We start from the raw sequence: 27,767 nt of genomic DNA on the forward strand, positions 1-27,767 counted from the left end.
TGTTCTTTACATGTGCAGGTGTCCAATCACGGAGATCGTGGGGATCGTGACTAGCCAAGGCAAAGGAACGAGGGTGACATCTCTTCGACGAACACTAGCGTTGGAATCCAAGTAGGTTCTCGCCATCTACTTTTTATTTGCAATTAGGAACTTGCGTGATAGCATTGTGTGATTGTTGCTAGACCCGGTCTGGGCTAGTAGGGATCGTCTCTGTCCGCAGAGAGGATTTACCTCCACAACAATTTGGCGACTCCGCTGGGGAGTTAACTTGTTGTTTGATTTGTAAACTTTAGACGGAGCCTGAAGTATGGCCAGATAGCCTTCGAAACGCTATTGCTTTGTGCTTTGCATTAGCGAAGTAGATCAACGCCACTTCAGTCAATCTCCGGTTTGGTTTACGGACTAAACAACTTGGAGTTTGTCTTGCCTCTTTGGTTTCTCTCGTTTGATCGTTTAGATAGCTTTCTGGGTTGGATTTCTTGCTGCTTCTTGCTTCCTGGTTTTCCTAGATACTGTTCTCAAGCCCTGAGTTGCTTGCTTTTGTTTTTGATTTAGCAAACTTGATTAGCGCGCTTTTTAGCCTTACAGTCGCGCTATTGGCGCAAGTTTCTCAAAGACAACCCGTGCCAATCCTATAAAAGCGCGAGTTGCAGCCTGACAGTCGCGCCAGGCCTGTCAACTTTTCCAGTTCGCTTGTCTTCAAGCCCTCTGAGCTTGGATTTCTATCTTGCTGTGTCTTTTTCAATTACTGGAGTGTGTTTGATCCTTGTTTGACTGGTTGTAGACCTTCATCCTTCGGGTGTTTGCCTCTTTCTATCGATTTCACATTTTAGCCCTAGGGCATCTAGTGGCTTTGTGCATCGAGCCTTCCGTAGGTGTTTTGGGTTCTTTGATCGTCCAGTCAACTTTGTGATTATTCTTTTGCATTGGCTCGGTAGTTGTCAAAGCTTTTTCTTGATATTCAAGTGATTTGCTTATTTTTCGCTTGGGTTTCGCTTGGCTTCGTTTGGGCTTAGATCACATAGCTCATAGAGGTCTTTGTGCTTTCTTCTTGGTTTGAAGGACTGTTTTGGTGTTTTGGGGATTCGATTGTGTGCTCATTGAGTGAAATTGGTCTTTTTGCTCAGTGTTACTATCTCTCAAAATTTGTTTAGTGCACTTTGCCATTGAAAAGAAAACGAACAATCTCTTTTGCGTTGCATTAGTTAATTGAAATTAGAAGCTTTTCATTGATTAAGCGATTTAAAACAAAGAAAAGTTTCGTTTATTTGTCATTAGCTGCATTAGAGTAATTCCTGTTTGTTTGTGGTCATTTTGTTTGAAAAATCCTTAACTCTCTCATAGTTAGTATTCATCGAACGAAATGATATTCTTTGGCATATAGTTTGCATTTAGGGAATTGTGAGAGATTACATACGGTAGGACCTGGAAATTGAAACTTAATCAAAGATCAACCATAAAATGAATTGAATGAACTTAAAAACGCATTGGAACATAACGCTCACTGATTAGAGTTCTAGGCTAGAGACGTGCTCCGGCGTCGTTAAACCTAGTCACTGTTGTTTCACACTACGGTTGGGTGATTCCTCCTTTTGTGACTCGATAGTGGTCTACCACGGACATGAGCTCCCACGTACCATCGCGTATATAGGGGAGACCCCACTAGGTTATCATCCTTTATCCATAGGAAGCCGTGTCTGCCACCTTACAAGCCGTAACGCACCGAACACAGCATTCGGGAAGATTGACTGCCGTACGGGAAGTCCTTGGTTTTCATATGACTGCCAAGGTGTATATGCAGTTTTACGGATTTGTTTGGTAAACCCTTTTGCCTAGTTCTCTAGAGTAGTCACTTTTGATCCTTTTCAGACTCCTTAAAAGAAAAGGCTCACTTGAGCAGTTTGTCACTTCGGGCTCACAAAACATTCGAAGGCGACTAGAGTCACCTTTTTGTCCTTTTCTCGACTCTTAAAACATGAAAAGGTCAAGTTGTGTCCTTGCGTCTTAAAATTTATTTGGCCGCGATAAACATTACCTGGTTAGATCTTGTGTGCATTAGTTTGAGTAGGGTCCTTTAATCGTTAGATTCCCTTAGGTCTTGTTTGAAGTTTGTCATCCTGGCTGAACCGTCGACTCCTGTTCCAAGTGATCAAGGGTCTCCGTCTTCCGCTGCTCCTGAAGTACTGGTTGTAAGTGATACTCTTCCTGTTATCTCGAGTATCCAACCGATCAACTCTCGCGCTTTGGACGACGAAGGTTACGAAATTCATTGGAACCCCATCTGGGAACCTGAAGAGGACAATATTCCTTTTACCCCCCCTAGTGTTTCGTCTCCAATGTCTACCTCTCACATGGATGAGACATCTCCTAGAGTGAGTGAGACACCTGTTTTGTCGAATATCGACACTCCCATCCCAGCTACTTCTCTGCTCCCCCCACGCTACCAGTCGTTGAGGGATAGGGTAAGTGCCAGGATCCCTGCTTCGACTATGTGGGACCCCCATATCACTCCCACCACGGGATCTTTTGTTTCACAAGGCCACACTACACCTGTCACTTCAGTTCCAACAAACCCAACTGTTTGTGTAGCACATTCAACTCCGGTTGTTAGTTTCATTACAGCGTCTTCAGTCTTGAATACTGGTGCTGGTCTCCCTCACGGTCAAGTGAGTAGCGGCCAACCGGCACACTCACCTAAAGTTGTCCACCCTGCACAAAGTGCTCCACCCTCTTCTGGTCCCGTCCCAGGAGGGGGGCCATATGATGCCTATGGACAAGCTGTTCAGGATCCGAATGCGCAAGGTCCATTCTATTATTATGATTCTACTGGTCAATACCTTCAGCTTTCTCGACCCTTGCCTACTCAACCTATTGTTGAGGTTTCGGTACCATTATCCGTTGCTTGGAACGCCACCACTTTCCATGGGGGCCAAGCAATGCCTGCACAGCTTCAGGGACCGCCTAACCAAGGCCAGCCATCTTATGTGCAAACCCCCCAAGGGCAGCAATATTATGGCCAGTCTTACCCAGGACAACCTGGGGGCCTACAAGGACAACCCTATCAGGGACAACCTTCAGCCGCTGGTGGTCCATCTTTTACTTATCTGACTCAACCTTCTGGTTATCTAGGGCAACCTGGTACCCAGCAAGGTTACCCGTCTCGACAACCAGGACAACCTTACATCCAACAAGGCCAACCTGGTATCCAGCAGGGTTATCCCTCTGGACAAGCTGGAAAAACTTATATTCCACAAGGTCAACCGGCAGTCCAACAGGGGTATCCTTCTGGGCAAGGGGGGCAATCTTACGTACAGCAGGGCCAACCCACTGCTCAGCCTAGTCATCCTTCTAGGCAAGGGGGTCAGCCTTCTGCACAACAGGGCCAACCCACTGCCCAGCTTACTCATCCCTCTGGACAGGCTAGCCAACCTCAAGGTCAACCGGTCGTCCAGCCCGCTCAACCATCTGTTTCGCAAGGACAACCCTCGGTTGCTCAAGGACAACCTGGTACCGAGCAAGCTCATCTTTCTGGGCAAACGGGTTCGTCCCAAACCCAACCGGGCCAACCTTCCGACGAGATGGTCTAAGCTCAACCTGTTCAAGGACATCCTTCTGGGCCCCAGACTCAAATTGGTTATCAAATGCAAGGTGGGCCACGACCCCAACCTTCTTACCAAGCGCAACCTTCTTATCAGGCTCAGTATGGAGCTCAGCAAACGTATGGCTACCAGCAACCCCAGGGGCAAACTCAATTTACCCCTTATCAAAATTATCAACAAATGCAGGTCACTCCTTACCAGAATTATCAGCAACAATACGTTGCACCTGCAGGTCAAGTTGCTAATCCATGGGGTGCTGGGGGGCAGACCCAGGGTCAACTATCTGCTTATGGACAGAATCCTTATGGACGAAATCCATATGGACAGAACCCCTATGGGCAAAATCCCTATGGGCAGAACCCTTATGGGCCAGGCCCATCCGGACAAAGTCCATGGGGGCAACCACCACCTGGTTGGAACCCTGGTACTACCTCTCTTCCATAGCCACAAATGTCCTTTAATCCTCAGTTGCCTTTCTTAGCGACGTTGGAACTTCCAGATGTGTCCAAGTTGACAAATGATCCCATTCTTCATAATCCATATTCGCCACCAGTTCCAACTAAAATACCAGGTGATTGCCCAAAATTCGATGGCAAAGCTGGTGAAGATCCTCAAGCCCATGTCATGACCTATCACCTTTGGTGCTCATCCAACTCATGGCTTGATGACTCCATCCGGCTCCGCCTCTTCCAAACGTCTCTCACCGGCTCAGCTGTTAAGTGGTATATTGAGTTGAATCGCAGAACATTTCAAGATTTCAACTCGCTGGCTATGGCATTCCTAACTCATTTTCAGTTACCCATTCGGTATGAGACAGGGACACATCTCCTTACGTATCTCAAATAGGACACGGCCACGCATATATCTGATCATATACATGAATGGAGACGGCATCGTTGCTTGATCAAATTTTGGATTCCTGATCAGCTCCTGACCGATTGGTTCACGACTTCCTTTGTCCCTGCGATCACGCGAGACATCGCCATGGGAGCTTGTGTAACTGAAGAGCAAGCTATCGCGCGCGCTCAGTACCTCGACTTAGTATACTCTCAGTCAGGTACTTTATATGATTATTTGCCAGACGCCCCGAGACCTGGAACATCCAAAGCTCCGCCAAAACCATCTGTTGACGGAGTTATTGGCTCTGTAAACGCGTCTTCAAAAAAGTCACCCGCGAACCCTGGGAAGCAAAAACAGAATGCTTCTAATGGAAACACTTCTCAGGGTCAATCTAATTCTGTAAGTACCTCCGAGGTTAACGCCGTTCAGTCCACCACGGCGGATAAATCCTCGAAAGGGAAAAATAAAGGGAAAGCCAAGAATAAATCCGAACAGCCCAAACAGGACTCCCCTAAACCTCCACCCGAGGAAGGAGCCAAACGTAAACCTAAGTATCCTTGTCTTATCTGTGATGAGGATCACTACACTAAAGACTGCCCCAGGAGGTCCGAAGTTAGTCGATTGTTGAAAGGTGCTCCTGGGACTCCTGTTGTGCTTAAAGAAATTTTCCCTTCTCAGCAAACTCAAATGGTGGGAGATCCATCGCAACCCTCTTCTTCATTTGGCTCTTAAATATTTATGGCTGGGAAAATTCCCATCCATGTCACTACTCTAGCAAACGAATATCCATCTCACACCAGGAAAGAGCCGGAGGTTCCCTCCAGTGATCCTCCGTCCAGTTCTGGTCCTCTCCACATCGAAAGACCTAGCACTGAGACGACTATCCGACCCCCTCCAAAAGGTGTACTCCGGAAGTCTTCTTACAACCCTAATGCTCGTGCTGCCCAACACTACAGCATCGTTGAGGACTTAGCTCAGGCTCCGTCTGCTATGTCTGCTCTAGAAGTCCTCCAGAGCTACCCCTCCCAGAGGAAGTCCTTGCTATCGGCCATCGGTGGCATAGACCCGGCTGACTCGGATCTGATTTCTTTTGATCTTGAGGGATATACGCCGAGACTGCCTCACCAAATCGCTTTCCTTATACAGGTCATCATCAATGGTAAAACGATTCATCGTACAGTCATTGATGAAGGTGCCTCAACTTGCATCATGTCTGTTGCTTGCTGGAAAGCTATTGGTTCTCCAACATTGAGCCAGTCTCCTACGACGTTAGAAGCCTTTGATGGAAGAGAGTCCCGTCCTTACGGTATCCTCCAATGCTTGCCCATCTCCTTGGAAGGGAAGACGGTAGAAGTGGAGGTCGAAGTTGTCGACGCTAATCTTACCTACAACCTCCTCCTCGGATGTAGCTGGACATACGCCATGCAAGCCGTGGCCTCCTCCATTTTCCGTGTCATTCATTTCCCTCATCAGGGGAAGATTGTCACAGTGCACCAACTCTCCTTCTTCGCCTCTTCTTCTGAAGGTAATGTGCCTTTCGTGGAGCATACCTCCAAATCATTCGAGAGTGTGGGAGTGGGGCTCTTCAAGGATCCCGCCCTAATGGGTGTCTTTCCACTCCCACCTCCGAATCTCGCCCCTATTAACATGATTTCCATACGTTCTGATCCGTGGGACCTTCCTCCCGCTAATCAGATAGGATCCTGGGGTGATATGATGCCGGTCAAGCGCAATAACAGTAATGTCAACCTTCACTCCATTTTCAATGGACTGAAGCTTGGGGGGCATGTACCTCGAATTGAGACACCATGCTAGGGGGCATGCCCGTCCCTTTATTCTCAAGTTTAATGCGCTTCGATTTGTACATGCGTGTGTGTGTGTGTGAGTTTTCATGTTTTCGGTTTGGTGTGAAAGCGCGATTTCCCCTTATTGTGTCTTTTTGCTTCTTGTGCAGATGTTCGGTGCACCTTACATTGGTTTCGCCGATGGTGCCTGCCGCAACACTCGCAATTTGTCCTCTGCAACGTGGGTGATCTACGATCGTCACGGTGAGTTGATAGATCTTCAAGGTGTCTGTTTAGGCTGTACTACAAACAATGTTGCTGAATATAGTGATGTTATTGAATTATTAGCCGAGGCGATTAATCTCGGTATTCGTACATTGCTTGTTAACCTAGACTCTCAACTTATCGTCCATCAACTCAATGGGCGATATTCCGTCAGAGACCGTCACATTTTAAGGTTGTACTTACGTGTTAAATTGTTAGAAAGGAAGTTTGACTTTATTACATATCAACATATTCCAAGATGATTAAACACATTATCTAATGCATTGGCTAATCATGTATTAGATAGACATTTGCGTAATTTATAATCAAAACATTTTACAAGCAAGCACATAAAAGCACAATAATAAACCATAGGCATATGTATATATATGTGTGTGTCGCAAAGTTTTGCACCGCGTGCATTACATAAGTCCAAAAAATAATACATGTTCATCCTGATACATCCTCGGACAACATGTCCCTCAAAAAATATGCATGAAAGAAGCCTAGAAGTCTATTCGTGGTGGTGCTCATGATAGCACGTCACCGCGCGCACCAAGCGTCTCAACAGACGATGGATGTGGCTCGGCACCCCCACTGTGTGCCTCTGGTATGCAAAAGGCACGTCCGCCAATCGAGCATAACCCGGAATCCCTTGGGTCAGTCCCTCGAGATTCTACACCAGCTCTTCCCCCACGGCACCCCTTGCCTAAGGATCAGCTGCAGGTTGGCCCCTCCGCACTATAGGAGACAAGCCGGCTGGTCACTCTGGGCCCACATCTGCATATACATACAACTGTCATCAGAACATGCATGTATTGACAAAAAAAATGAAAATACATAAAACATCAAAAAGAGAAGATCATACCTAACTCCTCTTCCCACTCCTCTCCCTCTGGCAGTGGGAGGTCTGGGTCCCCCATGAAGTTGGTTCCCACATATGGCCAATCCTCTACCACAATCAGCTGACAGCGAAGCCATATGAAGAACTCAGGCCGCCAAGACATTTGCTGGCCCCCTCCTCCTCTGGGCATCAATGCTGCCCAGCGAGCCATCCTAGGCTCTCGTGGCAATGGGTCTGCCACTACAGCTCCCTGGTACTGGAAGAGGGGTAATCGTTCCAAGAAGAACGACACCATAATCGAGCCATACCCGAACTGTTTCACTCCCCCGCACTTACACTTTGTAAGCTACCTTTTGATATTTGTAGTCACCGCTGTAGCCCAGTCAAAAATGGTGGGGCTGAGACATTCTGTCGCTAGTAACTGATGATTCTTTCTTGCCTCATGGGGCGCCTGTACCCCAGCTGCACGCATGATGGTGAACAATATCACCTTAAGACCCAAATCATGGATGGTGGTGATATCCACCTTGGCACTGTTTTTCCCAAATTGTGCCTCTGGACACACACGAGCCTTCACTTCACCTATTTTCTCTCCGGAAGGCTTGCTTCCGATCAAAATGGGGCTCGCCCCTCTCTGTGACAGCCCAGTAATGAAGTACACATCAGATACATCCAACTCTAAGATTTGATCCCGTAGGCGAAATACTTGGTCATCAACATCCCAAGCATCCACTATGAACTGTAATAGCTCCTGTTGAGCTCGCAGATAAGAGGTGAGGAAGAACTTCTTGAGACCACAGTCTCTCAAAGCATTCATACATCCCTCATCCGCTATGGCCAAGGCATCTACGGCATCATGCTCCCGTTCTTTCCCTTCCACCACCATTTTTTCTTGTTTCTTGCACCCACAAGGACGAATAAATCATTAATGAAACCCGGGTAGGCTTACAAACCGGATAAATTTCAAAAACGATGGGAAAATTCAAGTAAAAAGTTAGGTCACGCGGTTGGCGCGACTTTTTCTAAAACAGTCGCGCCAATGGCGCGGCACCTTTGGGAAAATCACCCCATTGGCGCGGACCCGTGCCGGATACCCGCGCCAATGGGGCGCAACCCTAAATTTTGAAATCCCCCTTGCAGAGGCTCAATCAGGGAAAAAAATACATAAAAATAGTATGAAAAAGGAGCTAAGGGAAGTGCCTCTTACATGGAACTGGCGGAATCTCAAATGGTTGCACGGATTGGCGGTAATCACTGCTCGAAGTTTGCTCCCCAAATGGACCGCTACCACTATGCAAGAGGTAAAAAGTAAAAGTAATTCTATTTTTTACATTTTCACCATATTTATAGACTTTTTGACTTGTAATTAGGTTTAAAGAGTTGTTTTGTGAATATTTTAATGTATTTTTGGTCGAAAATGGATTTTACGCTTGCTTTTGGTGCTATGGCAGGTCCTTTTTTGCAACTTCGATGGTGAAACGAGTTGTATTTTATACTTTTTCGGACTCGGTAAATACACGAAAAAGTTACTGTGGAGTCATCTTTCAGCTCTTTTCTGACTCGCTAAAAATGAAAAGATCGCCGAGTTATCCCTCTTGACTCGTTAAAATATAAATAAGAGGCGGTCATCTTTAAACCCTTTTCCGACCGTGTAAAAATGAAAAGATCGTCGGACCCTTGTCGTTTCAAGTTCGTTAATGGTTACGAAATGACGTGACGTTGATCGCTTTTGTACTTTTTCAGGTCGATGTCACTAACATGAAAAGTACTCCTTGATCAAAATGGTCGGGCGGTTCTTTCGAGCATTGTTTATACTTTTTCGGGCTCGGGAGACACAACTTTACGAAAAAGGACCCCCCTGGAGTTTTCTTTTCTGCTGTCTTTTCAGACTCTCTAAACAAGAAAAGACGTCGAGTTCTTCCTTTGTCAGACTCGTTAAAACTTAATGACATTGGATTCTGTTGTAATGACGCCTCACAAGCATATGCTATCCCATCAAGCTTGTTAAAAATAACTGGGGTACTCACCAGAAATGGTGGGGAAAATGGACCTATAATTATTGTCGTGTCGGCAGTATGTCACTCTTGAACATGGCACTAGTCTGCATTCGTGTCTGGGTGGGGACCTCTCATCTTGTTTTACACTAGCCTCCGTGGGGTTGGGTTATCCTATTTGACCTCTCATCTGCTCATTGCCTTGTCACCATGACCTCTGCTCATTTGATGTCAAATACTGCCAAGTCCGCTGTCGTGCCGCCGATATGTTCAAGAGAAGTTGACCTCTGCAGAATTACAATCTCCCTTTGATGCCTCACATAATTCTGATTCACCACAACATTCTTCCTCTATCTCGTGTCACTGATGTGGGAAACACTATGGCCCACCTTTGATCAAGGTCACTTCCTGCCGACTTCAGTTCATTATCCAGGAAGCTGATCTAGAGACTCCCTTCCGGTGCCTTGGAGCCTGCATGCCTCAATGGCAGGTTCTTCGTGTTCGACGAGAGGTTTTCATCATTGGCCTCCGATCGAATGATTCTACGGGTGTTCGACACCAGCTCATTGATTCGCACGCCGTAGATTGTACCTATAGTACCTTGAGGACCATCGTCATTATTGGTGGTACCTCTCACGTCTGTTAACAACTTTCACTATTGGCTGGTAATCAGACGATGTTCATGCATGTTCGACTTCAACTCCTGTATTCACATGCTTGGACTTGTACTCTGTTCGGGTCGAGATGGAGCGCAAGACCCTGGATTTTGTCTGTTGGAATCCAGGCTGCGATTTGTGGATTATTATGATCATTACATGACTCATTCACTGGATGGCTGCGACCATGCCTGAGTCTATTTACCGATACTCTCTGGATGGCTGTGTCCATGCCTTGGATCTAGATTATTATGTACTCTGCTATGGGTGGCTGCACCCATACCACATATATCATGTACTTGAGATATCAGTTGTACTTCTTTACGTAGGTTCTCCGGCGGCCGTGTTTTCAGTCACGCATGTTCTTTCTTGTAAAGCATTTCACCCCTCTCTCTCTCGGGCCTCATGCTTTAGGGGGCATCTGTTACACAGCAATTTGTCACCGTTTTTCATCGTCCCTGTTACCCCTTACCCGCACACTGGAGGACTCATTCCGGGACCTATGAGAAGTGACATGACCTGAAACCACTTGCACCATATTTCTCTAAGTATGAGCTTCATATGCCCTGAAGACATCTCCTGCAAAATATCCATGAAAATAGCTCTTTTTGCATTAGCGCGGGTCCACAGTTCGCTGCCCGCGCCAATGAGGGAAATCCTCTAAAAAGGGCGTGCCATTGGCACTCTGTCTCAGATTCGCACTCGCGCCAACCGAATTGAGTAAAGTTTTTAACCAACAAACTCCCGAAGGTTCTCTTCAACCCATTCACCAACTGAATCTATGTTGAGCTAGGATGGTTTGGCTTCGAATCTCCATAGAAGGGAAAGTGGTTTGCCACCTTTCATGGAAGTTTCCAAGTGATAAAGCCAATCCCATGAATAATTTGGTTGATCCTATCTCTTTCTTCTCTATCTATAAAAGCTTGCCTCTATGCCTTGAGCAAGCTAGTCACAATAGTCAGAGTTACAATAGTTCCAGTTCTAGTATAGTGATAGAGAGTTTGAAGCTGCAAGAGCCTTCTTTGCACCCATAAGGCCAAATCTAAGTAAGGATATTCTTGTCACCCAAAGAGAGAGAGGCTTGTTCCTATCCCAACAAGCTTTGCAAGACTTGTGCAGCTGACTACCCAGCCAAAGGAGGATTTAACGTCAGAATAATGGTTGTATTCTTCTTTGTTGTTTATTAATAATAGATGACTATCATTATGGTTCCACTCACATTGTCCTATGTTTGATGTTGAGTTATATCTTTTCTGACTGATATATAATTGCATCTACTAGATTTTATGCTTGTTTTCATGTTGTTCTTTGCATGTGCAGGTGTCCAATCACAGAGATCGTGGGGATCGTGACTGGCCAAGGCAAAGGAATGAGGGCGACATCTCTTCGACGAACACTAGCGTTGGAATCCAAGTAGGTTCTCACCATCTACTTTTTATTTTCAATTAGGAACTTGCGTGATAGCATTGTGTGATTGTTGCTAGACCCGGTCTGGGCTAGTAGGGATCGTCTCTGTCCGCAGAGAGGATTTACCTCCACAACACCAGTACAAAAATTGTAAATAGAATTTTCTTATTATTAAAAGAAGACAGAGACGACAGTAGCAGGTGGTTTTCACCCACATTAGGTTTGCACCTTATATCTCGGTGTTCATGTGTGTTGCTTATGTGTGCTGATTTATTCTGCTTCTACTGCACTGTTTAATTAATTCCTTATATATTGGTTAAAGTTCAATGCATGATAATTTGGGTAAATCAAAAGATCTCTGCATATACGATGGTTTCATTAAGTACAGTTGCGTATACACACTAGTTCACTAAGCTAAAGTAGTGTATACAAATTATTTTTGAAAATTAAATTATTGATCTGATAACACTGATTCACCCCCCCTCTCAGTATTATTTCCAATACTACCTACTTGTTATCCAGTGCTACATAGATATGAGGAATTCTTAGCCCAACATCTCCAAGAGTCTTCGCCTCTTGTGCACTATAGATCTTAGGCCTACCACCTTGATTTTGTGGACAATCTGTCTTAATATGTTCCTTACCACACATCTAACACTTCAATCATCTTGTACCATCACATCTATTTTGTTGCTATGACCCATGCCCCTGTCTAGTTATGTTGACCTTCTTGTATGGTTTAACATTTTCTTTCTCTTTTGCATTCTGAGGCCTTGTTCTTTTCAGATATCACATACCTTTACCTTTATATTTCCCTTTCAATGCTTGTTGAGATTCATTCTTACTCTTTTATTTCTCATAGTAATGCTTCAATTTCCCAATAAATTCCTTGGGTGATCGAGGCTCATTATACTCAATCTGATCTCTAAAAGCTAATGGAAAGCCACTAAAATATCTCTAAACTTTAGCCTTTTCATCCTTAAGATACGGTAAATACCTCAATAGCTCCAGGAACTTAGTCGTATGTTATGCATCTTCCATCGATCCCATCTTTAGCTTGTAAACCTCTTTGGCCTTAATGTTGTGGTACTTTTATGACAAGTACTTCTTCGTGAAAAGCATTTTGAATTCATGTCAACTCAACTTCTCTGTTCTAATGTCTCTAATGTGACTTACATATTCCCCAAGATATCTTCTTTACCTTTAATACTGAATGCCGCCATTTTAGCCTTCATGTTTTTTGAGTAATCATGCAGTTGAAAAAACTTCTTCACTCTAAGTAACCAAGTCTCTGCATCCTCTGGCCTCTTCAAATATCCATCAAATGTATGTGTCTTAGCTTTCTTAAAATAATCCGATAAATATCCCCTATCACTCCTCCTATAAGGATGATAACGATGACGATTATAGTGCGTGTTGGAAACAGAACTAGAATAGTACCTGTGTCCATCGCTTCTCCTATCCGAAGCATCCAAGAACCTTCCATCTCTAATCGTGTCATCCCTATCCAACCTATTCCCACCATCAGATCTACTACCATATGCCCCATTCTTTATGTCCTCTTGTCTGTGGCTGATCTGAAATGGTCCCTGTTTATGTAGTTCTAACAAACTCTGAATGATGATTGCATTGACTTATGCTTGTTTCTCCCGTTCCTACATGATTTTTTCATTATCTTCCTTACAACTTCTTAATTATTCCTTCAAGCTTCTCAATGTGTCTATGATCAGGAGCTTAGGACCAAGTGTCGTAAAATGGTCAAAAATGAAAGTGCTCAGAACGAACCTGAACGATTGGATAGAGCTCGTCTTTCTGATTCCGGCGTCGCGAACAGTTCCGAAAACGGTCTAGAAGGAGTTTCATTTCAGGTTCTCTATCTCAAGGTTGTAAAGGTTGTATCCTTGAGGAATGCAATAGTTTGAAACATGCTTTGTAGGAAGAAGGTGTGCGTAAGCATGCACTTGAACAAGAAAGTGGTGAAAGCTCTAAAACCATTGAAGGGATTGATAGTGTTCTAAAGCGAGCTTCTTCATCTTTCAATTCACCTCCTTATGAAGGTAATGAAGGTGAAAGAGAAAGGTATAAATATGATTTCCATCACACTTCCTTTGATCATATAAAGCATGGAAAATTTCCACATAAGCATTGGAAAAGAATTGCATGTTCTTTTTGTGGTTTGGTTAAGCATAGTGTTTCTAGATGTTGGAAAAGAATGGCAACATACAGGAAAATTTTGAAGGGAAGGAGGCAAGAAGCCAAAGTTCCATTGAACAATGTAAATCATGTTGTCAAGAAGATGAACATGTGTTGCACTTATTGCCATAAGCATGGGCATACTGTTGAAAGGTGTTGGACTCTGAATCCAACAATGCTTCTGTTATCACTGAAAAGTCTGTTGTCAAAAACTTTTTAGCATAGCTTAAAGACAGGGTGTTTTCGCAGCGCATAAATCTGTTAGCAGTTTCGCAGCGCCATATGTTTTAGTGATTTCGTAGCGAAAACACTGACCTTGCAATGGCTGCGCTACGAAATTGGGAAATGACAGATATTTAGGGTGGTCTGATGGTCGGCTGGCTACCAAGGATGATGGTTCCCCTTCAGAAAGTAAAAAGGATGGAGTTTCCTATATCAAATATTGGAGATGCAATCAAAGCACGAGATGCCCTCTATTTCTGGCAAAATATGGTCTATGTTGAAGAATTGGAGGAGAACAGATCAAACACTGAGACTATATTTGATAATATGTCTGAGGCTAATTTACAAGTACAAACAGATGAGTCAATGGTGGAAATTTTAAAATGCACCGGAGATGAAATCAGATTCAATCCTGTTGAGCAGGCCACTGCGTGTTCAAGTTCGTTTGGAGACATCGAATTTGACAGTGATAATGATGGTCCAGGCTCTGGAATGTGTGATGCTTCTGAAGTAGAATCAGAGTTGCGTAATGATAATGGAGCTGTAACTTCTGTAGAAGTTGATGCAAGTGGATTAATGAAGAGGAAGAAGGCATTGACACCTGAAGTGGAAAGATTATAGACACCATATTGAATGGCGTTGCCAATGGCTTGAATTGCGGATTAGAGAACTTTTATGTTGGGCTTCCAAATACGACTACTTTCTTGAAGATATTCAAGCAAGAAAGCCATGGAAGGATGAGCAGCAAGCTGTGAAGGCATTTACAGCAAGATCTTCCCCTTTAATAGATAAAGTTCACAGGCACCGGATTTTGCAGCGCAGGTGAAGGAAGAAAGTTGAAAATGTCGCGAATCTTATCAAGCACGTTGGTTCATTATTAATGCACATATTGAAGACATGAAAGTGCTCTTATGAAATGCAGCGATTAAACGCCAAGTGTCAAGTAGTTTTTATAAGGATTTGATCGCCACAAGGCCGCCATTATTAGTGACACCGGGATAGAAATGTGGCACAAGAGCTGGAATTATGTTAACTGGTGTCATTAAAAGATGAGTGCGCATTGAATAAAAACAAAAGAAGGATGGCGCAATTCCTACGAAAGATACTATCAATTCAGGGTTTCTTGATCTGAACACTCCAAATAATCTCTGTTTGGCATTAATTTTTCAAATCATCTTCATAATCAAATGTCGATGACAGAGAGGAAAAATCGCTGTCGTAGAGACAAGGAAGCAAATGGCAGAGCTCGAAATAGACAAGTTTCCTCAGTCAAGGTGGACTGTATTATTTTGATGTTGTCTTCTACAAACGTGGTAACCGTGCCGGTTACATGCTCCAGCTGTTGGCTTAGAAAAGGAGGATTGTCATATAATTTTTGGCGCTTATTTAAAAGCCACGGTTCAAGAAAATAGCTTTGGCAGAAGATGTAAACACTGTTCCGCTTCATCCTTTTTCGACACCCACTTGTCTCCTTTCTATAGAATAGAACAGCTTAGCTTGGCCATTATTTCTTTTTCAGAAGACAATCCAGCTCCAAGTATGGTGGCAGGGGAGGTTGATAGTTACTGCTGTTGTAATGAGACTATATATCTATTTACAGCTACGCAGCAGTTCTTATCATATAAAACCCTGCATTTCTTCGTAGATAGTTTGGCAGCATGGCGCGCAAGCAGGCTTCATGTACACAGAAATTGATATTATACGCCATTAGAGCTGCCGTAAGTTGTCTGGTTCTTGTTATAGGGTTCAAGCATCTCGATCCTAACAAAGAAATCGTTTGGATAGTGTAAGCTCCTCAGCCCTCCAAATGGGAAAACATTACTTGCAAAGGCAATGGCAAGAAGATTAGGGGTTGTTTTCATCAACGTAAGGGTAGCCAATCTAAGGAGCAAATGTTTTGGGAATTCTCAGAAACTTGTGACTGTTGTGTTCATACTTGCGCAGAAGCTTTAATCTGCTATCATATTTCTTGATGAGGTCGATAGTTTTTGAGACAGCGTTTATTGAATTTGCAACAATAGAAGCAGCTGAAGCTGCTATATCTGTAGCTGAAATAAAACATGGTTTGGCAGATTCCGGGATAATAATGAAAGGCAGACCATTGACAATCTTTAGGGCCATGGACAAAACAATAGCTAATCAGAAGGCAAAAGAAAATACAGAAAAAGGCTATAAAACTTGGAAGTCCGAATTTTCATGTTTCAAAAACGAGGTTAGCTATGTACAATGTGCCAAAGTCCATGACTGAAAAGGAACTAACAACATCCAGGCTCTATTTATCAACATGTACCTTATCCAGAGAGCCAATATTGGCCTTTTCTTTCAGAGGTTCCTCCCACAGAGGCAATTATGTCAGTGTTAGAAGATTTGGGAATACATGGATCCTATGTCAATAGCATTCAGTTTGGAAACAACAATTTCTTTGATAACAGACCTGGTTTTAATTCTTATTTAATGCCCCCGAATGTTTTTTATGTCAGAGGCTTTATGCCTACTGCTGTAAACAACTCTGTTCTGGTGGATGCTGCCATTCATTAGGATAATATGAGACCAGCTATGGCGCAATGGATGGATCCAAGAAATATAGGGGACCCTTAGCATTTGAGCTCGTGTTCTTTTGTTAAGAACATTGGCTAGTCAACTTTTCAAGATGATGCCAGAAAACCAATTTTGCTTATACATCCAAGAGAGATGGACAATGACATCCATGTGCATGAAGCAAAATTTTCTATGATAAGCATATTTCTGTTTTCGATTTGTTTTGATAGTAATGTCTTCATTGTATTTAAGCACTAGCCAAAGGAAAATCTTGTCAATAATAGCCCTCCCTTTTGAAAGAAAGATGGAGATTACAAAGAACAGATCTATGAAGGCAAAAAATGAAGACAGTACAGAGTGTGGCTGTGAGACTGCACTAAAGGAAGAATAGATGAACCCTAAAGGTAGGGTAGCATGTGAAATGTTTTAAGCAGTACCATCATCATGACAGAGCAAATCAAGCAAAAAACTTCACCAGCTGCCCTTGCACTAACTGTAAATGTGTTAAACACTGTGCAGAAAGGTTGAGGCTATTAACCATACTCATTTCCAGGTTGTTCTCATAACCTTGTCCAAAGCATCAATTAGGCATGGTGAATTTTTAAAGGCAGGGAAGAAGACTGTGTTTTTGAAATTACACAGCAGTTTCTTAGCGCGCTACGAAACTGCTGTAGGTGATGTTTTTAAGCGCAGAGCAGCTATTGTGATACTGTGAGCGGGAGTTGAAACACCTGTTTATCAATACCACCTACAGCACATCAGAAACATGGCAGCATTCCATACCTGGGGTTATTAAAAGATTTGGGAACATACTGCTACACTTTCGAAGAATGTTGGGAGACAGAGACCGTTAAAATAGAGCATATCTTTTGGTCAATTAATGAGCCATCAGCGCTTTCAAGCATCCAAAGTCAGCATTCCTTGCATCTGTAGCTCAGCCATCTCAGCCTAACTGAAGGAGGACAGCTGTCAAGGATCCAAGAAGAATCAAGCATACGAGGAGAATGAAATTAGTGTTTTAGTTTGATTAGGATTTTGTGTAATTACAGCTCAGCATGTTTGTAATTAATGAATTAGTTTAATAGCATGTAGGAGTAGTTAATAGGGCCTTCGAGCCCATTCTAGAGAAGGAGGAATAGATTCCTATAAAGGGATCAGATTAGGATGTAATAGGGGTTGGAGATTTTATACAAAAACAGAGTTTATTTGGGCCAATGTAAAGACTTATTACAGTAATAGTAAAACAGTGGTTGTTTCTTCTCAAGATTCTCAATGGATTATATTGTTCAAATGTGATAGTGGTTTATTTTCTTAATGTCTTTTACAACCTTGTTATAGCACAATCACTCAGAATTCATATCTTATGCTCTGACTTCCTGTGTGTTTGGCAAGCTGTGGTTTTTGTGAAGTATGTTTGAACATCTAATGCAAAGAGCCTTGACTTCCATGAAATGACTGTGCTTTTGTTTACTAAAGGTGTGAGACTCCATAGCCCAATGAAGACTAATTTGATATGTGTCCAACCAGCTTTGTTTTCATGAATGTGTGAAGAGTTAGCCATCTGTTGTTGTGATTGATTTTTATCAAAAGTCTGTGAGAGAGCCCTCTCTGACCAAAGAGGCTAATCTTTGGTCTAAAGTCTGGTTGAAAGAGTTACATGAAATCTTGCTTGGTTACAGCCCTTAGTACTGATTTTGTGATAACATTTTGGTGCGTCTGCCGGGAGACTGAAGATTACTCACTCCCGTAATTTTAAGATTGAATTTCTGAAGGTAGCAGAAGTTCAAAGAAGTTTTTTTTTTTGAGGCTGCAAAACTACCTTGGCGACTCCATTGTTGAAGGATTCAAAGTTCATACATTCATGGTGATTCCACTGGAGTTATGAAGGACCCAGAAGCTGCCATTCTTAGTTCAAGGTATGCATGCATTGATTTTTCAGGAATTCATGGTTTCCCAAATCATTTTCCCAAGGATGCATATTTTCTAAGGAATGGTCCAAAATTCAATGGAGAAGACTTGAGTTTAACGTTGAAGCATATCTCAGATTTCTGTCATTTTGCTGAGCTTCTTAGAGTTAAACATGAGGATGTTTGCATAAGGTTATTCTATGATTCACTCCAAGGAAAATGCAAACAGTGGGTTGAATGCTTTCCTGTCAAATCCGTTAAGTCATTTCAAGACTTATGGCTTATGTTCTTGGAGGAATGGATAGATAGGTCAGAGGTGGAGGTAAACTCTCCTTCAGTTGAGGGTTTCAAACAATGGAATAATGATCGTAGTAGTGGAGAAACAGTTGAAGATTTTTCTTTGTCCTTGTCCTCGTATCTAAAATCCTTTGACTGCAAGTCAGAGGATAAGATGAAATTTTTTGATGAATTTTCCAAAGACATTGAGAAAGAAATTGAAGGTTTAGAAGGACAAATTCAGGCATACAGTTTCCATGATCATGATCATTATTCTCAGAAATTTTCTATGGCAGAACGCAAGGAGACAATGTTGGTTCCTTTCTCTTTCACGATTGAGGAACTAAACACTGTGGTTGAAGATCAGTTTGCACAGCTGGAAAGTTACAAGGAAAACCAAGCTGATCATGTATTCTGGGATCCTGTAGCTGATTACATGGAAGAGTTTTACTCTCCAGTATTTCAGTTTTTCAAAGAAGATCAGAGACAATTTCAGTGGCAGCGGTCATCACACTGTCAGATTGGCTCTGAACTCCAATGCGGTCAAAGAAATCAAATATCAGATAAAGCAGAGGATTGGCTACATTGGAAATTTCATATTGATTGAGCAGAAGGAAATTGAAATTGTTAGGGTAGGTAGGTAGAGGTAAATGCAAATAAGCTCAAGGTTAACTGAGCATTTCTTTTTTCAGTAGAAATAGCTTTCTTTCTCCTACAGTCATGCTGGTCAAGCAAATTTCTGTTTGTCAAATAAATTCTCTAGGGCACTGGAACTGCAGGTTCTTAGTGCACCACAAGGGCACACTATCCCAAGTGGAGCCGCTGTTATCACTGAAAAGTCTGTTGTCAAATTTTTTTTAGCATAGCTTAAAGACAGGGTGTTTTCGCAGCGCATAAATCTGTTAGCAGTTTCGCAGCGCCATATGTTTTAGTGATTTCGTAGCGAAAACACTGACCTTGCAATGGCTGCGCTACGAAATTGGGAAATGACAAATATTTAGGGTGGTCTGATGGTCGGCTGGCTACCAAGGATGATGGTTCCCCTTCAGAAAGTAAAAAGGATGGAGTTTCCTATATCAAATATTGGAGATGCAATCAAAGCACGAGATGCCCTCTATTTCTGGCAAAATATGGTCTATGTTGAAGAATTGGAGGAGAATAGATCAAACACTGAGACTATATTTGATAATATGTCTGAGGCTAATCTACAAGTACAAACAGATGAGTCAATGGTGGAAATTTTAAAATGCACCGGAGATGAAATCAGATTCAATCCTGTTGAGCAGGCCACTGCGTGTTCAAGTTCGTTTGGAGACATCGAATTTGACAGTGATAATGATGGTCCAGGCTCTGGAATGTGTGACGCTTCTGAAGTAGAATCAGAGTTGCGTAATGGTAATGGAGCTGTAACTTCTGTAGAAGTTGATGCAAGTGGATTAATGAAGAGGAAGAAGGCATTGACACCTGAAGTGGAAAGATTATAGACACCATATTGAATGGCATTGCCAATGGCTTGAATTGCGGATTAGAGAACTTTTATGTTGGGCTTCCAAATACGACTACTTTCTTGAAGATATTCAAGCAAGAAAGCCATGGAAGGATGAGCAACAAGCTGTGAAGGCATTTACAGCAAGATCTTCCCCTTTAATAGATAAAGTTCACAGGCACCGGATTTTGCAGCGCAGGCGAAGGAAGAAAGTTGAAAATGTCGCGAATCTTATCAAGCGCATTGGTTCATTATTAATGCACATATTGAAGACATGAAAGTGCTCTTATGGAATGCAATGATTAAACGCCAAGTGTCAAGTAGTTTTTATAAGGATTTGATCGCCACAAGGCCGCCATTATTAGTGACACCGGGATAGAAATGTGGCACAAGAGCTGGAATTATGTTAACTGGTGTCATTAAAAGATGAGTGCGCATTGAATAAAAACAAAAGAAGGATGGCGCAATTCCTACGAAAGATACTATCAATTCAGGGTTTCTTGATCTGAACACTCCAAATAATCTCTGTTTGGCATTAATTTTTCAAATCATCTTCATAATCAAATGTCGATGACAGAGAGGAAAAATCGCTGTCGTAGAGACAAGGAAGCAAATGGCAGAGCTCGAAATAGACAAGTTTCCTCAGTCAAGGTGGACTGTATTATTTTGATGTTGTCTTCTACAAACGTGGTAACCGTGCCGGTTACATGCTCCAGCTGTTGGCTTAGAAAAGGAGGATTGTCATATAATTTCTGGCGCTTATTTAAAAACCACGGTTCAAGAAAATAGCTTTGGCAGAAGATGTAAACACTGTTCCGCTTCATCCTTTTTCGACACCCACTTGTCTCCTTTCTATAGAATAGAACAGCTTAGCTTGGCCATTATTTCTTTTTCAGAAGACAATCTAGCTCCAAGTATGGTGGCAGGGGAGGTTGATAGTTACTGCTGTTGTAATGAGACTATATATCTATTTACAGCTACGCAGCAGTTCTTATCATATAAAACCCTGCATTTCTTCATAGATAGTTTGGCAGCATGGCGCACAAGTAGGCTTCATGTACACAGAAATTGATATTATACGCCATTAGAGCTGCCGTAAGTTGTCTGGTTCTTGTTATAGGGTTCAAGCATCTCGATCCTAACAAAGAAATCGTTTGGATAGTGTAAGCTCCTCAGCCCTCCAAATGGGAAAACATTACTTGCAAAGGCAATGGCAAGAAGATCAGGGGTTGTTTTCATCAACGTAAGGGTAGCCAATCTAAGGAGCAAATGTTTTGGGAATTCTCAGAAACTTGTGACTGCTGTGTTCATACTTGCGCAGAAGCTTTAATCTGCTATCATATTTCTTGATGAGGTCGATAGTTTTTGAGACAGCGTTTATTGAATTTGCAACAATAGAAGCAGCTGAAGCTGCTATATCTGCAGCTGAAATAAAACATGGTTTGGCAGATTCCGGGATAATAATGAACGGCAGACCATTGACAGTCTTTAGGGCCACGGACAAAACAACAGTTAATCAGAAGGCAAAAGAAAATACAGAAAAAGGCTATAAAACTTGGAAGTCCGAATTTTCATGTTTCAAAAACGAGGTTAGCTATGTACAATGTGCCAAAGTCCATGACTGAAAAGGAACTAACAACATCCAGGCTCTATTTATCAACATGTACCTTATCCAGAGAGCCAATATTGGCCTTTTCTTTCAGAGGTTCCTCCCATAGAGGCAATTATGTCAGTGTTAGAAGATTTGGGAATACATGGATCCTATGTCAATAGAATTCAGTTTGGAAACAACAATTTCTTTGATAACAGACCTGGTTTTAATTCTTATTTAATGCCCCCGAATGTTTTTTATGTCAGAGGCTTTATGCCTACTGCTGTAAACAACTCTGTTCTGGTGGATGCTGCCATTCATTAGGATAATATGAGACCAGCTATGGCGCAATGGATGGATCCAAGAAATATAGGGGACCCTTAGCATTTGAGCTCGTGTTCTGTTGTTAAGAACATTGGCTGGTAAACTTTTCAAGATGATGCCAGAAAACCAATTTTGCTTATACATCCAAGAGAGATGGACAATGACATCCATGTCCATGAAGCAGAATTTTCCATGATAAGCATATTTCTGTTTTCGATTTGTTTTGATAGTAATGTCTTCAATGTATTTAAGCACTAGCCAAAGGAAAATCTTGTCAATAATAGCCCTCCCTTTTGAAAGAAAGATGGAGATTACAAAGAACAGATCTATGAAGGCAAAAAATGAAGACAGTACAGAGTGTGGCTGTGAGACTGCACTAAAGGAAGAATAGATGAACCCTAAAGGTAGGGTAGCATGTGAAATGTTTTAAGCAGTACCATCATCATGACAGAGCAAATCAAGCAAAAAACTTCACCAGCTGCCCTTGCACTAACTGTAAATGTGTTAAACATTGTGCAGAAAGGTTGAGGCTATTAACCATACTCATTTACAGGTTGTTCTCATAACCTTGTCCAAAGCATCAATTAGGCATGGTGAATTTTTAAAGGCAGGGAAGAAGACTGTGTTTTTGAAATTACACAGCAGTTTCGTAGCGCGCTACGAAACTGCTGTAGGTGATGTTTTTAAGCGCAGAGCAGCTATTGTGATACTGTGAGCGGGAGTTGAAACACCTGTTTATCAATACCACCTACAGCACATCAGAAACATGGCAGCATTCCATACCTGGGGTTATTAAAAGATTTGGGAACATACTGCTACACTTTCGGAGAATGTTGGGAGATAGAGACCGTTAAAATAGAGCATATCTTTTGGTCAATTAATGAGCCATCAGCGCTTTCAAGCATCCAAAGTCAGCATTCCTTGCATCTGTAGCTCAGCCATCTCAGCCTAACTGAAGGAGGACAGCTGTCAAGGATCCAAGAAGAATCAAGCATACGAGGAGAATGAAATTAGTGTTTTAGTTTGATTAGGATTTTGTGTAATTACAGCTCAGCATGTTTGTAATTAATGAATTAGTTTAATAGCATGTAGGAGTAGTTAATAGGGCCTTCGAGCCCATTCTAGAGAAGGAGGAATAGATTCCTATAAAGGGATCAGATTAGGATGTAATAGGGGTTGGAGATTTTATACAAAAACAGAGTTTATTTGGGCCAATGTAAAGACTTATTACAGTAATAGTAAAACAGTGGTTGTTTCTTCTCAAGATTCTCAATGGATTATATTGTTAAAATGTGATAGTGGTTTATTTTCTTAATGTCTTTTACAACCTTGTTATAGCACAATCACTCAGAATTCATATCTTATGCTCTGACTTCCTGTGTGTTTGGCAAGCTGTGGTTTTTGTGAAGTATGTTTGAACATCTAATGCAAAGAGCCTTGACTTCCATGAAATGACTGTGCTTTTGTTTACTAAAGGTGTGAGACTCCATAGCCCAATGAAGACTAATTTGATATGTGTCCAACCAGCTTTGTTTTCATGAATGTGTGAAGAGTTAGCCATTTGTTGTTGTGATTGATTTTTATCAAAAGTCTGTGAGAGAGCCCTCTCTGACCAAAGAGGCTAATCTTTGGTCTAAAGTCTGGTTGAAAGAGTTACATGAAATCTTGCTTGGTTGCAACCCTTAGTACTGATTTTGTGATAACATTTTGGTGCGTCTGCCGGGAGACTGAAGATTACTCACTCCCGTAATTTTAAGATTGAATTTCTGAAGGTAGCAGGAGTTCAAAGAAGTTTTTTTTTTTGAGGCTGCAAAACTACCTTGGCGACTCCATTGTTGAAGGATTCAAAGTTCATACATTCATGGTGATTCCACTGGAGTTATAAAGGACCCAGAAGCTGCCATTCTTAGTTCAAGGTATGCATGCATTGATTTTTCAGGAATTCATGGTTTCCCAAATCATTTTCCCAAGGATGCATATTTTCTAAGGAATGGTCCAAAATTCAATGGAGAAGACTTGAGTTTAACGTTGAAGCATATCTCAGATTTCTGTCATTTTGCTGAGCTTCTTAGAGTTAAACATGAGGATGTTTGCATAAGGTTATTCTATGATTCACTCCAAGGAAAATGCAAACAGTGGGTTGAATGCTTTCCTGTCAAATCCGTTAAGTCATTTCAAGACTTATGGCTTATGTTCTTGGAGGAATGGATAGATAGGTCAGAGGTGGAGGTAAACTCTCCTTCAGTTGAGGGTTTCAAACAATGGAATAATGATCGTAGTAGTGGAGAAACAGTTGAAGATTATTCTTTGTCCTTGTCGTCATATCTAAAATCCTTTGACTGCAAGTCAGAGGATAAGATGAAATTTTTTGATGAATTTGCCAAAGACATTGAGAAAGAAATTGAAGGTTTAGAAGGACAAATTCAGGCATACAGTTTCCATGATCATGATCATTATTCTCAGAAATTTTCTATGGCAGAACGCAAGGAGACAATGTTGGTTCCTTTCTCTTTCACGATTGAGGAACTAAACACTGTGGTTGAAGATCAGTTTGCACAGCTGGAAAGTTACAAGGAAAACCAAGCTGATCATGTATTCTGGGATCCTGTAGCTGATTACATGGAAGAGTTTTACTCTCCAGTATTTCAGTTTTTCAAAGAAAATCAGAGACAATTTCAGTGGCAGCGGTCATCACACTGTCAGATTGGCTCTGAACTCCAATGTGGTCAAAGAAATCAAATATCAGATAAAGCAGAGGATTGGCTACATTGGAAATTTCATATTGATTGAGCAGAAGGAAATTGAAATTGTTAGGGTAGGTAGGTAGAGGTAAATGAAAATAAGCTCAAGGTTAACTGAGCATTTCTTTTTTCAGTAGAAATAGCTTTCTTTCTCCTACAGTCATGCTGGTCAAGCAAATTTCTGTTTGTCAAATAAATTCTCTAGGGCACTGGAACTGCAGGTTCTTAGTGCACCACAAGGGCACACTATCCCAAGTGGAGCCGCTGTTATCACTGAAAAGTCTGTTGTCAAAATTTTTTTAGCATAGCTTAAAGACAGGGTGTTTTCGCAGCGCATAAATCTGTTAGCAGTTTCGCAGCGCCATATGTTTTAGTGATTTCGTAGCGAAAACACTGACCTTGCAATGGCTGCGCTACGAAATTGGGAAATGACAGATATTTAGGGTGGTCTGATGGTCGGCTGGCTACCAAGGATGATGGTTCCCCTTCAGAAAGTAAAAAGGATGGAGTTTCCTATATCAAATATTGGAGATGCAATCAAAGCACGAGATGCCCTCTATTTCTGGCAAAATATGGTCTATGTTGAAGAACTGGAGGAGAACAGATCAAACACTGAGACTATATTTGATAATATGTCTGAGGCTAATCTACAAGTACAAACAGATGAGTCAATGGTGGAAATTTTAAAATGCACCGGAGATGAAATCAGATTCAATCCTGTTGAGCAGGCCACTGCGTGTTCAAGTTCGTTTGGAGACATCGAATTTGACAGTGATAATGATGGTCCAGGCTCTGGAATGTGTGATGCTTCTGAAGTAGAATCAGAGTTGCGTAATGGTAATGGAGCTGTAACTTCTGTAGAAGTTGATGCAAGTGGATTAATGAAGAGGAAGAAGGCATTGACACCTGAAGTGGAAAGATTATAGACACCATATTGAATGGCGTTGCCAATGGCTTGAATTGCGGATTAGAGAACTTTTATGTTGGGCTTCCAAATACGACTACTTACTTGAAGATATTCAAGCAAGAAAGCCATGGAAGGATGAGCAGCAAGCTGTGAAGGCATTTACAGCAAGATCTTCCCCTTTAATAGATAAAGTTCACAGGCACCGGATTTTGCAGCGCAGGCGAAGGAAGAAAGTTGAAAATGTCGTGAATCTTATCAAGCACGTTGGTTCATTATTAATGCACATATTGAAGACATGAAAGTGCTCTTATGGAATGCAGTGATTAAACGCCAAGTGTCAAGTAGTTTTTATAAGGATTTGATCGCCACAAGGCCGCCATTATTAGTGACACCGGGATAGAAATGTGGCACAAGAGCTGGAATTATGTTAACTGGTGTCATTAAAAGATGAGTGCGCATTGAATAAAAACAAAAGAAGGATGGCGCAATTCCTACGAAAGATACTATCAATTCAGGGTTTCTTGATCTGAACACTCCAAATAATCTCTGTTTGGCATTAATTTTTCAAATCATCTTCATAATCAAATGTCGATGACAGAGAGGAAAAATCGATGTCGTAGAGACAAGGAAGCAAATGGCAAAGCTCGAAATAGACAAGTTTCCTCAGTCAAGGTGGACTGTATTATTTTGATGTTGTCTTCTACAAACGTGGTAACCATGCCGGTTACATGCTCCAACTTATGGCTTAGAAAAGGAGGATTGTCATATAATTTCTGGCGCTTATTTAAAAGCCACGGTTCAAGAAAATAGCTTTGGCAGAAGATGTAAACACTGTTCCGCTTCATCCTTTTTCGACACCCACTTGTCTCCTTTCTATAGAATAGAACAGCTTAGCTTGGCCATTATTTCTTTTTCAGAAGACAATCCAGCTCCAAGTATGGTGGCAGGGGAGGTTGATAGTTACTGCTGTTGTAATGAGACTATATATCTATTTACAGCTACGCAGCAGTTCTTATCATATAAAACCCTGCATTTCTTCGTAGATAGTTTGGCAGCATGGCGCGCAAGTAGGCTTCATGTACATAGAAATTGATATTATACGCCATTAGAGCTGCCGTAATTTGTCTGGTTCTTATTATAGGGTTCAAGCATCTCGATCCTAACAAAGAAATCGTTTGGATAGTGTAAGCTCCTCAGCCCTCCAAATGGGAAAACATTACTTGCAAAGGCAATGGCAAGAAGATCAGGGGTTGTTTTCATCAACGTAAGGGTAGCCAATCTAAGGAGCAAATGTTTTGGGAATTCTCAGAAACTTGTGACTGCTGTGTTCATACTTGCGCAGAAGCTTTAATCTGCTATCATATTTCTTGATGAGGTCGATAGTTTTTGAGACAGCGTTTATTGAATTTGCAACAATAGAAGCAGCTGAAGCTGCTATATCTGCAGCTGAAATAAAACATGGTTTGGCAGATTCCGGGATAATAATGAAAGGCAGACCATTGACAGTCTTTAGGGCCATGGACAAAACAACAGCTAATCAGAAGGCAAAAGAAAATACAGAAAAAGGCTATAAAACTTGGAAGTCCGAATTTTCATGTTTCAAAAACGAGGTTAGCTATGTACAATGTGCCAAAGTCCATGACTGAAAAGGAACTAACAACATCCAGGCTCTATTTATCAACATGTACCTTATCCAGAGAGCCAATATTGGCCTTTTCTTTCAGAGGTTCCTCCCACAGAGGCAATTATGTCAGTGTTAGAAGATTTGGGAATACATGGATCCTATGTCAATAGCATTCAGTTTGGAAACAACAATTTCTTTGATAACAGACCTGGTTTTAATTCTTATTTAATGCCCCCGAATGTTTTTTATGTCAGAGGCTTTATGCCTACTGCTGTAAACAACTCTGTTCTGGTGGATGCTGCCATTCATTAGGATAATATGAGACCAGCTATGGCGCAATGGATGGATCCAAGAAATATAGGGGACCCTTAGCATTTGAGCTCGTGTTCTGTTGTTAAGAACATTGGCTGGTCAACTTTTCAAGATGATGCCAGAAAACCAATTTTGCTTATACATCCAAGAGAGATGGACAATGACATCCATGTGCATGAAGCAGAATTTTCTATGATAAGCATATTTCTGTTTTCGATTTGTTTTGATAGTAATGTCTTCATTGTATTTAAGCACTAG

Source organism: Pinus tabuliformis, chromosome 5_2, assembly GCF_031772625.1.
Source record: "Pinus tabuliformis cultivar Carrire ecotype Pingquan chromosome 5_2, CPIR1, whole genome shotgun sequence".
In the NCBI taxonomy this organism is placed as follows: Eukaryota; Viridiplantae; Streptophyta; class Pinopsida; order Pinales; family Pinaceae; genus Pinus; species Pinus tabuliformis.